Source organism: Gadus macrocephalus, chromosome 17, assembly GCF_031168955.1.
Source record: "Gadus macrocephalus chromosome 17, ASM3116895v1".
Lineage (NCBI taxonomy): Eukaryota > Metazoa > Chordata > Actinopteri > Gadiformes > Gadidae > Gadus > Gadus macrocephalus.
This window is the reverse complement of record NC_082398.1, coordinates 11,882,401-11,896,316: the sequence shown is the minus strand read 5'-3', so window position 1 is coordinate 11,896,316 and position 13,916 is coordinate 11,882,401. Positions and strand designations below refer to the sequence as shown.

Here is a 13,916-nt window from a genome sequence, read left to right as displayed (position 1 = left end):
ACATACATACACACACCGAACGACCCGCGGAGACCCTGGAGGCTGCTGGGGAAACGCTGTATCAAAGGGATTTACGACTGGGACGACTGGGATTGCACGACTGTACGACTGGGATTGGGGGAGAAGGAGGGAGGAGAGAGAAAAAAATGCCTTTTTGGTTGGCGGGGAGGGAGAGAGGGAGGGAGGGAGGGGTGAGCTATGGGTGGGGGATGTGGTGAAGGCACAGCGTCTTTGTTAATCCCTTGTTAGCAGGGTGAGGGGGTGAGGGGGTGGGGGCGGGGGTGGGGGGGTGGGGTGGTAATGACGGTGGTGACGTTGACTGAGAGCCATCTCAGGTTACCCCCCCCCCCCCCCCCCCCCCCCCCCCCCCCCACACACACACAATCACCCTTGAGCTCTCTCCCTCGAGACTCGTTCAACCGCACTCTGATCCCATGGACCCCCCCCCCTCTCCCCACCTCTCTCTCTCTCTCTCTCTCTCTCTCTCCCAGCCCGCAACCCGCAATTAAACGCCCCTGCGAGCCCATTAGGCTGGAAACACCGCTGACAGAGACGCATCGGCTGGGGCACTGTCTCCCAAAACCTGCCCCTCCACCCCCACCAACAGCCACACCCGCACCCCCCGATCCCAACCCCCCACCACTAGGTATGAATTCATATGTTTAGCGGGGGCTTCGGTCCCCAGTGACTGACGATGAATTGAAGGCCCGTGTCATTAAGGAGGTAGGGGCATCTTGCTCTGGGAGGCCTCGCCATAGACTGCAGTCACAGGTGGAGTTAAGTCTTCCATGGATCTCTTTGTGTTTGGGACGTTATCGTAATGTCTATTATGCCCCAGTGAGTTGGTTGAAACATGACCCGGTCTCGAACCAAGAACCTTTGGGCTGGGAGCGGGACCCCCCCCCCGGCCTCAGGACAATATCCCCGTGGACTCCAACGTTCGCGTGTGACCCCAACGCTCTGCCGTGTGATTGGTCGCGACTGCAGGTGGCTACGGACAGACAGGCGGCCGCCTCCCATACGAGATAATGTGTAGCGTGACATCCGTTCTTTCCAACGCGCGCACACACACACACACACACACACACACACACACACACACACACACACACACACACACACACACACACACACACACACACACACACACACACACACACACACACACACACACACACACACACACACACACAGCGTCTTCCTCTTGGATGTTTATTGGTGTACACCTTCCATAATTAGATGATGTGGGGGCTGGTTCCAAGCAGCCATGTTATGGGTATTTGCAGAGAGAAGCTGAGAGAAAGAGAAAGACAAATCTGTTTGAGAGAGAGAGAGAGAGAGAGCGAGAGAGAGCGCACGAGGTGGACAGAGAAGACACAGAGTGCACAGCAGTACCCTGTGTTTATGTGTGTGCGTTTGCGCAAGTGAGTGTTTACGCGCACGTGTGTGGGTGTATTTGTGCGTGCGCGTGTGCGTGCTCTCTGCGGTGTGAATGTGGTCCAGATAGTGCTGCTGATGGCTATCTCTTGGAGAGAGCTCTATTGATTCTGCTGGGGTAAATAATTGGTTTGCTCTACAAGCTGCCGTGTTCGGCCTGATTGTGGAGCGTTGGTGGTCCCGCGCAGTTATCTCTCTCCATATCCCTCTTTGAACATTCCCTAGCCTTCTTAGGCTGTCTTTATATTTATCGATTAAGACCCTATATGACCATTTTCCATTCTTCCATTTTGGACCGTAATCCCCCCTCACCCCCAAACCTCCAGCCCGAAGTCACAGCTTGTAGTTGGTTACCGGCTCCTCTGCATTCGCAGCTTTTAATAGAGGGGTGGGAGTCTGGAGGAATAGGGGGGATAATACAAACCGAAGACCTTTAGAGAGGTCAGACATAATAAAGGCTTTGCTTGCTCGGATTCTGTTCTCCTGACAGTCACTAACATGGGAGTTTAGGCGGGCGGTCACCCGGAGCACTATGAAGAGCGACAGCGACCCCGCTTGAGTGACTTGAGAACTACACCTGGTGGACCCAAGTGCGGTTCAATCTTGATGCTTTACAGATAGTCTAATGATACTTAAATTACAACCAGTGTAATTGTGTAAACCAGTGTAAACCACACACATTATCAAAATGATCGATTTTCTGCAAACTGTTGCGCTCAAATGCAACCATTGCCCAAATCTCCCGGGCAGTGTTGCCAGATTGGTCGGGAAATCTGGCCCAATCTGGCAACACTGCTCCCGGGTGTGGAAGGTGTGTTGTTGGACCAGGGCAAGGTAGGAAATCCAAACTATCCACACAAACAATCGTTTCCCTTTTTACCAACAATCACAGAAATCATCAGCGACGGACTCAACGAATAACGAAATCGAGGCATTTGACTGACATCCCCTCAGAGGGACTTGTTCTATAAATCACAGAGCACATGTTGCTCGGCCAGCCAGTCTTTGGTTCGTCAAAGCAACGAATCTAGCGTTGATATATATTTTATAAAGAGGCGCGTTCATTTCTTTCCAAATTCTTTCGTTAATTTTTTTGTTCTTTGGTTACTATACTAAAAAGCCGTTTATATATAACATATATATTCCATGAGACAGTTAATCAACACACCCAGTGGGTGGGTTGACCAGTATGTTGCCAAGTGACTCCGAATACAAAATACCAAGCCCAGGAACATGGTGGATTCAGTGTACCCAGGTTCTCAATTCACAGAGCATGAAAACAACCTTCAGGGCTTTTATAACTTATAGAGTTTGCAAGATTAAAAAAATAGGAGGTTGATGCTTATTGGGAAAAAATTAAAGTAATGTCAAACCGATTACATTTGTTCAAAATGTTAAATTTTTTTATGCATATTTTTTTAATGCACAAACACAAACGCTTAATGTAATTTCTCTGGCTCCAACACTGCAACCTGTTCTAGCCTCCTCCTCCTTTTCCCTCCTCCTCCTCCTCCTTAGAGACGCTGAGCTCCGACTCCAACGCCGCGTCCCCTAGCCTGTTCCAGAGCCTGAGCCTCCATCTCCTCCTCCTCCTCCTCCTCCTCCTTCACCTCCCCACCCCAGACCCCGAATCCCTTCCCCGTCTCCCTCCCCGCCCAGCCGAGGGGCCCGGCAGCCCCAGTGTAGGAGCCTAGCTTCAGCCACCACCTGTGTTCTCCAACAGGTCTTGGACCCGGACCGGGGCTTGGATGAAGAGGCTCAGCCCCGCCAGCTGCTGGGGGAGTCAGAGCTCCAGAGCTGGGCTACATTTCTGTCTTCTGTGAGTGGATATCGTTGTGTTTTAATGCTAGCCACATCAAACCCTGTTTATTTCGCCGCACAGTTTGACATGGCAATCAAGAGAACCGAATGTGAATGCGACCAACTATAACATACCTCTAACCATTAGCAATATATGACAGCTGCCATTCACATTGGTAACCAATCTTAGTATCGAACAGTTTTTGCTTAGTTTTGTCTTTTTTTGGGGGGGGGGGGGGGGGGGGGAGGATATAACTGTAGTGATCCTCTAGCTTGGCCTGTATTCTATTATACTCTTATGTAAAATTAACAAGGCCAAGCTGAAAGCCCTTGAACACTCACACTTAATACAATCACAGTGGATCCAATCATATTTCTGCAGTTCTGCAAAGATTTTATGGGCTTCTATGAACCATTCACGTGTGAAAGTCACTCATTGAGAGATACTATTATCCTTAGTATCTTAGTTGTTGTTTCCATATTATTGCACAACAAAAGAGATGATGTAAACTAAAGGATAGTATTTTTCCTGTTTTTTTATTTACGCAAGGTGACCTTGAGTGTGCTGAAAGGCCTTCAAATAAAATTATTATTCATTTTGTCTGCAGTGTACCTTAAGGCTTTTGAGAACCAATGTGCCCTAACCCCAACCTGCCCCTAAATACCAAAATGCAAATGATAAAAAAAATCGTAGCACTAGCGTGTAGCGTAGCCGCGACGTGTTCTGAGCGATGGACCACACCTCTTATGGCCATCGACGGTGGTCCTGTAGGTAGGTGTCCGGTGTTGTCTGCATTTTCTAGGTCAACATCTAATTGTGATATATGCCGTACCCTGTATGTCTCTGTCTCTGTGCACTGTCATGGTCTGTGTGTGTGTGTGTGTGTGTGTGTGTGTGTGTGTGTGTGTGTGTGTGTGTGTGTGTGTGCCTCTGCGTGTGTGCGTGCGTGCTGTGCGTGCGCATGTGTCTATGTGTGTGCGTGCCTCTGCTTGCGCATGTGTGTGTGTGTGTGTGTATGCAAGCCCAGCTGGTGTAGCAGCGGATAAAGGATGATTAGGCGTCCTATCAGTGAGAGCTTATTCATCTTCTGTTTAGTGTGGAGATGGTGGTGGTGGTATGTATGGGGGGGAGTGGTGGGTGGATATGTCATCCTAAATAATTGAGTAAAAAGTGTCCTCGCTCTCTCGCTCTCTATCGCTTGCTCTCTCTATCACTTGCTCTCTCTATCGCTTGCTCTCTCTCTCTCTCTCTCTCTCTCTCTCTCTCTCTCTCTCTCTCTCTCTCTCTAACTGTCTCTCTCGCTAACTGTCTCTCTCTCTATCTCACTCTCTCTCTGTCTGTCTCTCTCCCCCCACCAGAGTCCCGTGTAACATCTGTGCTTGGAGTGCTTGGAATGTGTGCTGCAGCTCCAGTCAGACGTCCTCCTAGTCTCCTAGTGATGTGGTGTCAGAATATTACAGCACAGCCTTATATAGTAGGTATTTCAAACCCATAAAATATACTTAATTGACTCATTTCAAAACCCAGTGTCAGCAGTCTAACAGTATGCATCCTTGACCAAGTTTGCTTATCACCTTCATGTAAAAAAACGATTCTAGGTCTCTTTGCATAAAAGCTTGTGCTGAAAGACTTTTAAGACTGAATAGTAAATAGGAATCTGGGACTTCTCCACCTTAAATAGGCTGCTGGGACACGGCTCCCCCATTTCTTAGTACTTTGCATTCAGTGTGTAATTGAGACTTTATTCTGAATTTAACAAAGGCTTTATTCAGCTTTATGCACCTGTTAAAAACATTGTTTGCTCACTTAGTTTTTTAATTAGTGATCATTTCTCATGCAATTATACGCACCAGTCAAATTCTGGGCTGTGTTCAGTCATAAGCATGTTTTTGTAATTGTTTATTGCGGCTCACAATATCAAACACCCTCCTTCCATCTAGTTTATTATTCTTAAATGATCCTCCATTTATAACAGGCGCTTCAGTTTGGCGTTCTACCTTCTGAATCCCCCCCTCCTATACCCTTCCTCCTCCTCCCACTCTTCTTCCTCCACCCCCGTATTTACTGCTCCAGTGATTGTTCTTTTTTTCATCAGCCCAACCTGCGTGGCTCTACACCTCCAGGTATTCGCTCCATCAGGTAGGAGGAGAAAAAGCACGGGAAAATAACACAACAGACAGAAGCGCTAATCTTCTTCTCGAGACGCCATATATATTGATAAGTGATTTTAATTAATTTTCTTTGCTTGACTTTATTGGAATAATTTTTTTCCCCCTTCCCCCCCCGTTTGTTTGAACCTTCTTTTGGGCGCTTTATTAATTATAAAGAAAAAAATATGCACCTTCGATTTAAATGGCAGATTGAAGCAGGTGAATAAGATGTGGCGGAATTGCACGCCTTTTACTTGTGATTCATAATTTAACAGTGGCCTATAGCCACTTGCGTGTTGCTTAGTGTTTCTGTTTGCTCTTTGATTTCTCCCCCGGATCCTCAGGCAGATGTCATTGTCTGTGATACTGTAATAGTCTCACAGACACGTTCTTCTTGGCATGGCTCAGACTCTCCGCCCCCGTTCCTAGTTTTGGTCTGTGTTCCTCTCTGCTTACTTGTAGTTCATTATTGAAGAAGAGACTCAAAGACTCCTCCGAGCGGTCCCTCTCTGGTTCTCACACTAAGAGGTTGTGCGTGCGTGCGTGCGTGATTTTAGTATGTTCTGGTCAAACAGAATGGAATAGGGTGAATGACACAAGGTTTGGAGAATAATGTCAGAATTTGGTCCTACTAGGCTTGTGTGTGTGTGTGTGTGTGTGTGTGTGTGTGTGTGTGTGTGTGTGTGTGTGTGTGTGTGTGTGTGTGTGTGTGTGTGTGTGTGTGTGTGTGTGTGTGTGTGTGTGTGTGTGAGAGATCTCAGACAACAAATGGGTCGATGATAGGTGAATTTCTCAAGGAGGAGGGATTTCAATGTCAGAACCACTATTCCTGTGCGTTCTTGGGGTAGGAGACAGGGTAAAGCATGTGACAGTGTTGCATGGGGATCAACAGCCACAGAAGAGGGGAGGGTCTTCAGAACACCCACCAGGGGAGACTTCCATTCCACACCAGTTTAATTAATGCAGGCTTTGTTGCATCTTCGTTGTTTATTTTTCTCACCCAACAAACAAACTCTGTTATGAAAATTTTTAAATATTTCCGTAGAAAAACAGCAGGGGGTGGCGGCGGCGGCGTTGGGGGGGGTGTGTGTGTGTGTGTGTGTGTGTGTGTGTGTGTGCTTGAGGCAAACACAGAAAAGCACACGGGGTCCCTGTGTGTTTAACCTCTATGAATAGCTTCCAGAACACCACAAGCCATGTAATCAGGCGGGGAGGAGGAGACCGGCCCCATTCTATTGTGCCTGCGATCACATTTGTTGTTTACTGTCGATGGATATTCACGTGCTCTGTTTCAAGTGCTGGCAGAGCCGGGGAGTGAGGCGCGGTGAGGGTGTATAAGGTCAGGCTGTCATGGCGGTGAGACACTATAGTCTATAATCTATATCTGTGGTCTCCGACACAGACGCACGCACACACACACACACACAGATAAACACACACACACACACACACACACACACACACACACACACACACACACACACACACACACAGAGAAACACACACACACACACACACACACACACACACACAGAGAAACACACACACACACACACACGCGCGCACGCGCGCACACACACACACACACACACACACACACACACACACACACACACACACACACACACACACACACACACACACACACACACACACACACACACACACACACACACACACACACACACACACACACACACACACTCTCCAACACAAGCAGATTGCCCAGGTGTGCTTTGATTGGTGGCCAGGTACATCTACGCTGCCAGAAAGAACCTCAGAGAGATTTCTTAACAACACACACGCCACACACACACACACTTAGAAATACTTTGTACACAGCATGCACGCCCCCAGGTAATCCTCAGCCATTATTGTGCTGGTGACCTCTACTTGTTGCGTTTGAAACGTTCAGATTGTTGCACAAAGTTACAAGTTATGCGGATCAGAAAAATAAATTCCGACAACATGTGCTATGTTAGTTTGGTATAGAACTGATTTAGAAAAGAGAGCTATTGTCGGAATCCATCACGCAAGATTTTCGAGTCAATCGGGGGAATGTGTGTACTTAAAGCGCTTTACAATATTGCCTAACATTCACCCATTCATGCACACATACATACACCAACGGCGGGGTCAAGCATGTAAGGGGACCGCCAGCTCTACGGGAACAGTGAAAGTTAAGTGATAGTGTTGACTGTACTACTTTGTATTCAGTATCGATGAGCTTGACTCAAACACTACGTCTCCTTCGGTTTGATGCATTTGGGGACGCGTTACGAGTTGGTAAACTCGTTTGCATGCTATTTTATAAAGTTTGGAACTAAAATAAATACATATAAATAAGACACTTCCATAAATAAGGTATATAACTGAAATAACGCTCCCAAAATATTTTTCCATGCCACGAGGAGGATGTGAAAGAAAATCCAGTGTGGATCCAGTTGCATTTCAGTGCCTGGACCCTGGATGGTTCAGGTCCAGTCGTGCCCGGCACGGAGACCTCCCAGAAGGCCACTGGGAACACTTTGGTGCACGCTATGCATCAAATCAGTTTTACCCTTCATCTGCATGGCATGTCAGGTGCCACTTTGCGTAATTTTGACTAAAGCTTCCAGAGCATCTCTGACAAATATCAGAGCTAGTTAAACGAATCATAGAAGTAAAACGCTGTTAGACGTCTGATCGACCTTGTGAAAGATGCTACAAGTGAGGAACTGATTGAAGGATGCATGTCTCAAACATCGTGAGCCACAGATTTTTTCTCTGGTTTGTGTATTTTACATATATTACCATATTTATTCTACCGTATGGTACATCACATTGAGTGCCACCACTGAATGACATGGGTTGTACTTATTATGGGGGTGTATAACATTTGATGAAAGCATGAAAAGGTGATAAAATAAATGGTGATTAAAATGGACCGTTGTCTATGGTAGGCTCCAGAGGGATAGCAATGCGCATGTCTAGCATACCCTCTGACATTTAAGAGGTGGGCACACGATTGGGACTTCCACTAAATCTATATAGCACTTGTTATTTAACATGTAATAAAACAATCACAAGTCATTCAATTAAAATATACAAATACAATGTGCAACAATCATTCGGATGGCTTTAAGGCTGTGAAGCTCTAACAGCCAAACTATTTATATGGATGGATCAATTTGTTTCAGAATAAAATGCCGTACTCAAATAAATCTCACCACAAATAAATACTTTCACTAGTGTGCAAATGATGAGGAAAAACTGCTGTGTCTCAATGCCTATCAACAGAATAGCCAGTTTCAACCACTTATATAGAAAATAAACATGTGTAAGGTGACCTTATAACCCCGCAAACTATCTTTCAAATCACAAAGACACACATAGCAAGGGTGTCTTGGTGATTGTATAGATTTGGGATAGCTATCGTTTGTCAACTTTTTAACACAATTGCTGAATTACAAAGTACCCCGTCCTCTTAATAATCACCTTAATTGACTTAGACACAATTGAACTCAATGCATCAGGATTCACACATTTTATAGCATTTAATTTGCTGTATAGAAGTGTATCCTGCTAGCTCAACAACAGTAGGTCCAACACTGTGTAACCAGCTGAGTTCTGGGGTTGGTAAAAAACACATGGACTGGAAGAAATACAGATTATAGCCGTATTTAGATCTGTGTAAATTAATGAAAACAATCGTTCACGTATATAGGCCTATACATTTTGTGCCTACAAATAAGTATCGGAGTACTCGCTGAGATTTGGACCGTGTATTTAATTTGATTCGATATTTCAAAGAAATCTAATATTTATGATATGGTGTTTCTTGCATCCCTACGAGTAATTTCAACATTATACAATACAAGGTAAGGTACTACATGATTCTACACTACCAAATACAATAGGAACTACAGTCAACACTACTCAACACACTGTCTGGGAACTACAGTCAACACTACTCAATTCTAGGTACAACAATACTCAATACAAAGTAGTTCAGTCAACACTACTATCACTTAACTTTCCCTGTTCCCGTGTAGCTGGCGGTCGCCTTGCATGGTTGACCCCGGCGTTGGTGTGTGTATGTGTGCTGTGCATGAATGGGTGAATGTTAATGCAATATTGTTAAGCCCTTTAAGTGGCCACTGGTTAGAAAAGCGCTGTATAAATCTAGTCCATTTACCATTTGTCATTTATTTAATACATTTGAGGACATGTGGTCCTCAAATGTATGGTGCCTGGAGGACAGTGTGTACGCCTGTGTGTGTGTGTGTGTGTGTATGTATGTATGTATGTATGTATGTATGTATGTATGTATGTATGTATGTATGTATGTATGTATGTATGTATGTATGTATGTATGTATGTATGTATGTATGTATGTATGTATGTCAGTGTTTCTCACAGACCAAGGATCAATGTGTGGTGCGCGGGGGGGGGGTGGCAGCGCGCACGGCGGCACAGGCGCAGCACGGCGACGCGGCCGTCAGTGAGTGTGCATGTAACTCCGCGTTTACATGCGGACACATCTGATTCGCATAGATGTGGAAGAACAGCTCAATCGGAAGAGAAAAGTATCATATATATACGCCTCAATCGGTTCGGAATACAATTCTATGCGGAATAGAATAGGTGGTGTAGTCCACTATAAATACTTCCGATGAGTTTGGGGTTTAACTTGGAGCAGCTGCAGTAGTTCGCAATTGGTCCACTCCGTCTGTACTTTAATGCACACCGAACATTACCGCTGTCAAGGAAATTGAATTTATTGCCTGATTCACGTCTTTGATATTATCACTCCGTAGTAGTTAAAGTAGTCCGGTAACTTATCAACCCCAGCGTGTCCGGTTGCTAAGCGACGGGGGACATCGGTGGGTTCATGTGTTAACTGTCAGTCCACACCAGAAGCGAATTGAGCGACCAAATCGCCGGAAGTCATTCACTTTCTATGGGCAAGAGCGACCAAAGCGACCAAAGCGACCAACGCTACCAGCGGCCAAAGTTGAGCGACCAGAGCGTCAAAAAGAAGTTGAAAACTTTTTAACTTTATGCAAATGACTATTATTCGCTTCAGCGACCAAACAAACACTGACAGCCAATCGGAATGTAGACGCTCTTCGCTTGCGTGGATCCCAGGGAACATCGGCAGGCACTTTGGTTCCTACCTACCTTTATTCACTCACTGAACAAAATGTCGGCTGAAGTATTAATCGCGGCTGTAACTGGGCACCCGGTGTTGTACGAACCCACCCTTTTTCAGTTCAGAGATCGAAACGCCATAGTGGTTTGGATATCAAGTGATGATAAGCGGGAGAATTTATAGGCTACATCTAGAACGTTCGTATTTAAGCGGGAATCATTATAATTTGCTCTACATGCCACCAATCTAACCAACCAATCGCGTGTAGCATGCTTTAAACAAAACCGTCACATAAACAAACTAATCGACAAGACGAGGGATAAATGACAAGGGATATATCTCTTGTCTTTTATCCCTCTATTCCCCACTATTCACGGAGCCTGAGGTGAATAATTTTTAATTAAATAGTCTAGATAGATAGATAGTCAAGTCTTTATTAATACCAAACGACACAAATCGTCGGGAATCCATTTAGGTGGTTCGTTCCACACAGGACAGTAGCCTACAAGACCACACAGAACAAGTCTGACTGGACATACACACAATACATCACATTAAAACTAGACACGCGTTGATAGATAGATAGACAGAAAGACCTAGATAGATAGATATGTTCCATTATTTGCCTTGCGGAGCCAACCAGTCCTGTGCGCGTATGCAAATTAGCCATGTGCGCTAACGTCTATTTGTTTTGAATGCGACGAATGAGTGCAGATCATGATTTGCAGATCCAGATCAGTGAAACATATTTGAACTACTACAGCACGCAGGGTTTTTTGTTCTCGGTTGTAATTAGCCTACATTTTAGGATTTTTATATTGGGGGGAATCACTGTCCTACTTGTTGTCGAAGCACTTTATCGAACAAGCAAAACCGTCTCGGCAATATGGCCAAGGTGTATGGGAGAGTTCAATATTTGATATGGCTGTCTGTAGGGCCTACTAAACGCATACGGCTCCTTTAAATGCGTCTGCATAATTGAATTGTACGTCATGAGCGACCAAAGCGAACAGAAAAATTCGCAGCGAAAATTCGCAGCGGTCGCTCCTGGTGTGGACGTACAGTTAGCGTATCGTGGCTCTCGCTACGTGTGTGTGTGTGTGTGTGTGTGTGTGTGTGTGTGTGTGTGTGTGTGTGTGTGTGTGTGTGTGTGTGTGTGTGTGTGTGTGTGTGTGTGTGTGTGTGTGTGTGTGTGTGTGTGTGTGTGTGTGTGTGTGTGTGTGTGTGTGTGTGTGTGTGTGTGTGTGTGTGTGTGTGTGTGTGAGATGAATGGACGGAACGATTTTTAGATTTCCAAATCTATTTTTTTTTTTTAATACAATAAAAAAAAAAAAAAAAAGACAATCAATTCGTGGCGCTCGATGTTGATTCTGTGGCGCCGCGCCACACAATGGTCTATGTATGGGAAACACTGTATGTATATATATATATGTATATATATATATATATATATATATATATATATATATATATATATATATATATATATATATATATATATATATATATATATATATATATATATATATATATATATCGACGCTATCTGGGTCGCTTGGCCCTTGCATCACGTCGCCCATTAAGACACGCAGGAAATATATCCCAACTGCATTTGGCTGAATTAATTACATTCGGGAATGTAAGCGTTTCAAACCTTAGATTCTAACTCAGAGTTTAAACTAACATCGGAACTGCTGGCACATCGGTTGGTTCTCAAGATAGAAAGTATACATCATAAGGTGTAAAAACCATGTGTCTTAGGTTTGGGCTTGGTGTTAGGGGTTCGGTTTGGTTCCATGGTTTGGTTTGAGTGGTCTACAGGTTCCACACTAAACTGAACTGTACCGTCTTCATCGTCGTGACGCCAAGCTTTCTCTGTCTCTCCAGGAAGCATGTCGGCATCCACTGAGGCTCGACGCCATCTTCGTCCATGACATAATTACCTGTGCTGATGTCCCTGGGAAAATATCCTTCACACTGTAGCGAGCTTATAGCATATTATTATCTACATAAATGAAAAACATTATGCACACGTAGACCAAATTTACTACAACTTATTGTACATAAATACAATACATAACACAATACATACATAAATACAAATGTATAATCAAAAATATAATAATGTATAATACATGTATGTATGTTTGTATATAAATATATTTACATACATATGTCTACAGATATATATTAAAACATGTATGTGGGGATTTATCTGCAACAGCAGCGCAACAAATACAAGCAAATAAATTATAGATCGACATAGACCATTGAAATAAACAAAACACTTCAAAGAAATGAAAACCCATGCGTTGCAGAAACGTTTGTGTGGTGTCTAGAGCCCTGCCACGTGGAAAACAATCCAAAGGCATCCTGAAATACATGCAGTAAATTTGACAAAAACCGCTGTGTGGAACAACCCAGGTTATGTAAAACACTATGTTCACAACCAGTGTGCCCAAGGTGTTACTCGGCGGATATTCAAGCCTGGTTCAAGCAAAGCCAAAATGACCGCACCAGTTTATTATCTGGATAGACTCGAGGACCCAAACGATTAAACATCCTCATTATGTTGGAGCCACGTCGAACAATGAGATTGGAGTGATTTACGTCCATATTAGTTATAGTTAGCCAGTATCAGTTTTCCGTTAAATACACTAGAGAACAAGAAAATGAGGTCCATGGTTAGCTCAACATGTTGGTGACCGGCTCAGGAGTTTGAGCCACGGGCCCTGGCCGGTGACGCAGTGTGTCCAAGTGCAGCGTCGTGAGATTTAATTGGTCACGCACACACACACACACACACACACACACACACAATCTAACATACACACACACAATCAAACATACACAGACACAAAATCACACACAGCCGCAAAAACACACACACAAAAACACACACACTCAGATTTGCCAAGTGTGCTTTGATCGCCGGCCAAGTAAATTTTCTGCCAGGAAGAGCCTCCAAGGGAAGACAAGCACACACACACACACACACACACACACACACACACACACACACACACACACTTGTCATTTGTGCACCACATGAACTCCTGCAGGGACCCTTCAGCCATTTTGATCCTGCTGCCCCCCCCCCCATCATAATACTCAGCATGAAGGGGAACAGGAAACACCTCATGATGGTTACGATTCACTCAGACCTTTGAGAGGAAGAATGGGCAGCGTTGGCGTGCGTGAGTGGGTTCCTCGTAGGATGGTGAGGGCGTCGTCTCGTCATCGCCGGGCTAAGTGACGCCCAGTCATTATCTGCCGCTATAATCCGGTTGACCGCAACTCTTAGGCCTGTGTCCTGCGCCTTTGAATAGGGGGGACGGGGCACTGCCGTGGCGTCGGTTTATTACGGCGGGGCCGTGCCATGGCTGGCCTCTGT

At 45.0% G+C, this 13,916-nt stretch overlaps 1 protein-coding gene across 1 annotated transcript in view; it reads left to right on the top strand.

Annotated features, from left to right (window-relative positions):
• Positions 1-5,383: 5,383 nt before the first annotated feature.
• dnah2 (dynein, axonemal, heavy chain 2) overlaps positions 5,384-13,916 on the top strand; it is a 212,076-nt gene continuing 203,543 nt past the window's right edge. Inside the window, 1 exon segment of the mRNA XM_060035906.1 lies at positions 5,384-6,744. The gene's annotated coding sequence lies outside the window, so the exon portion shown is untranslated.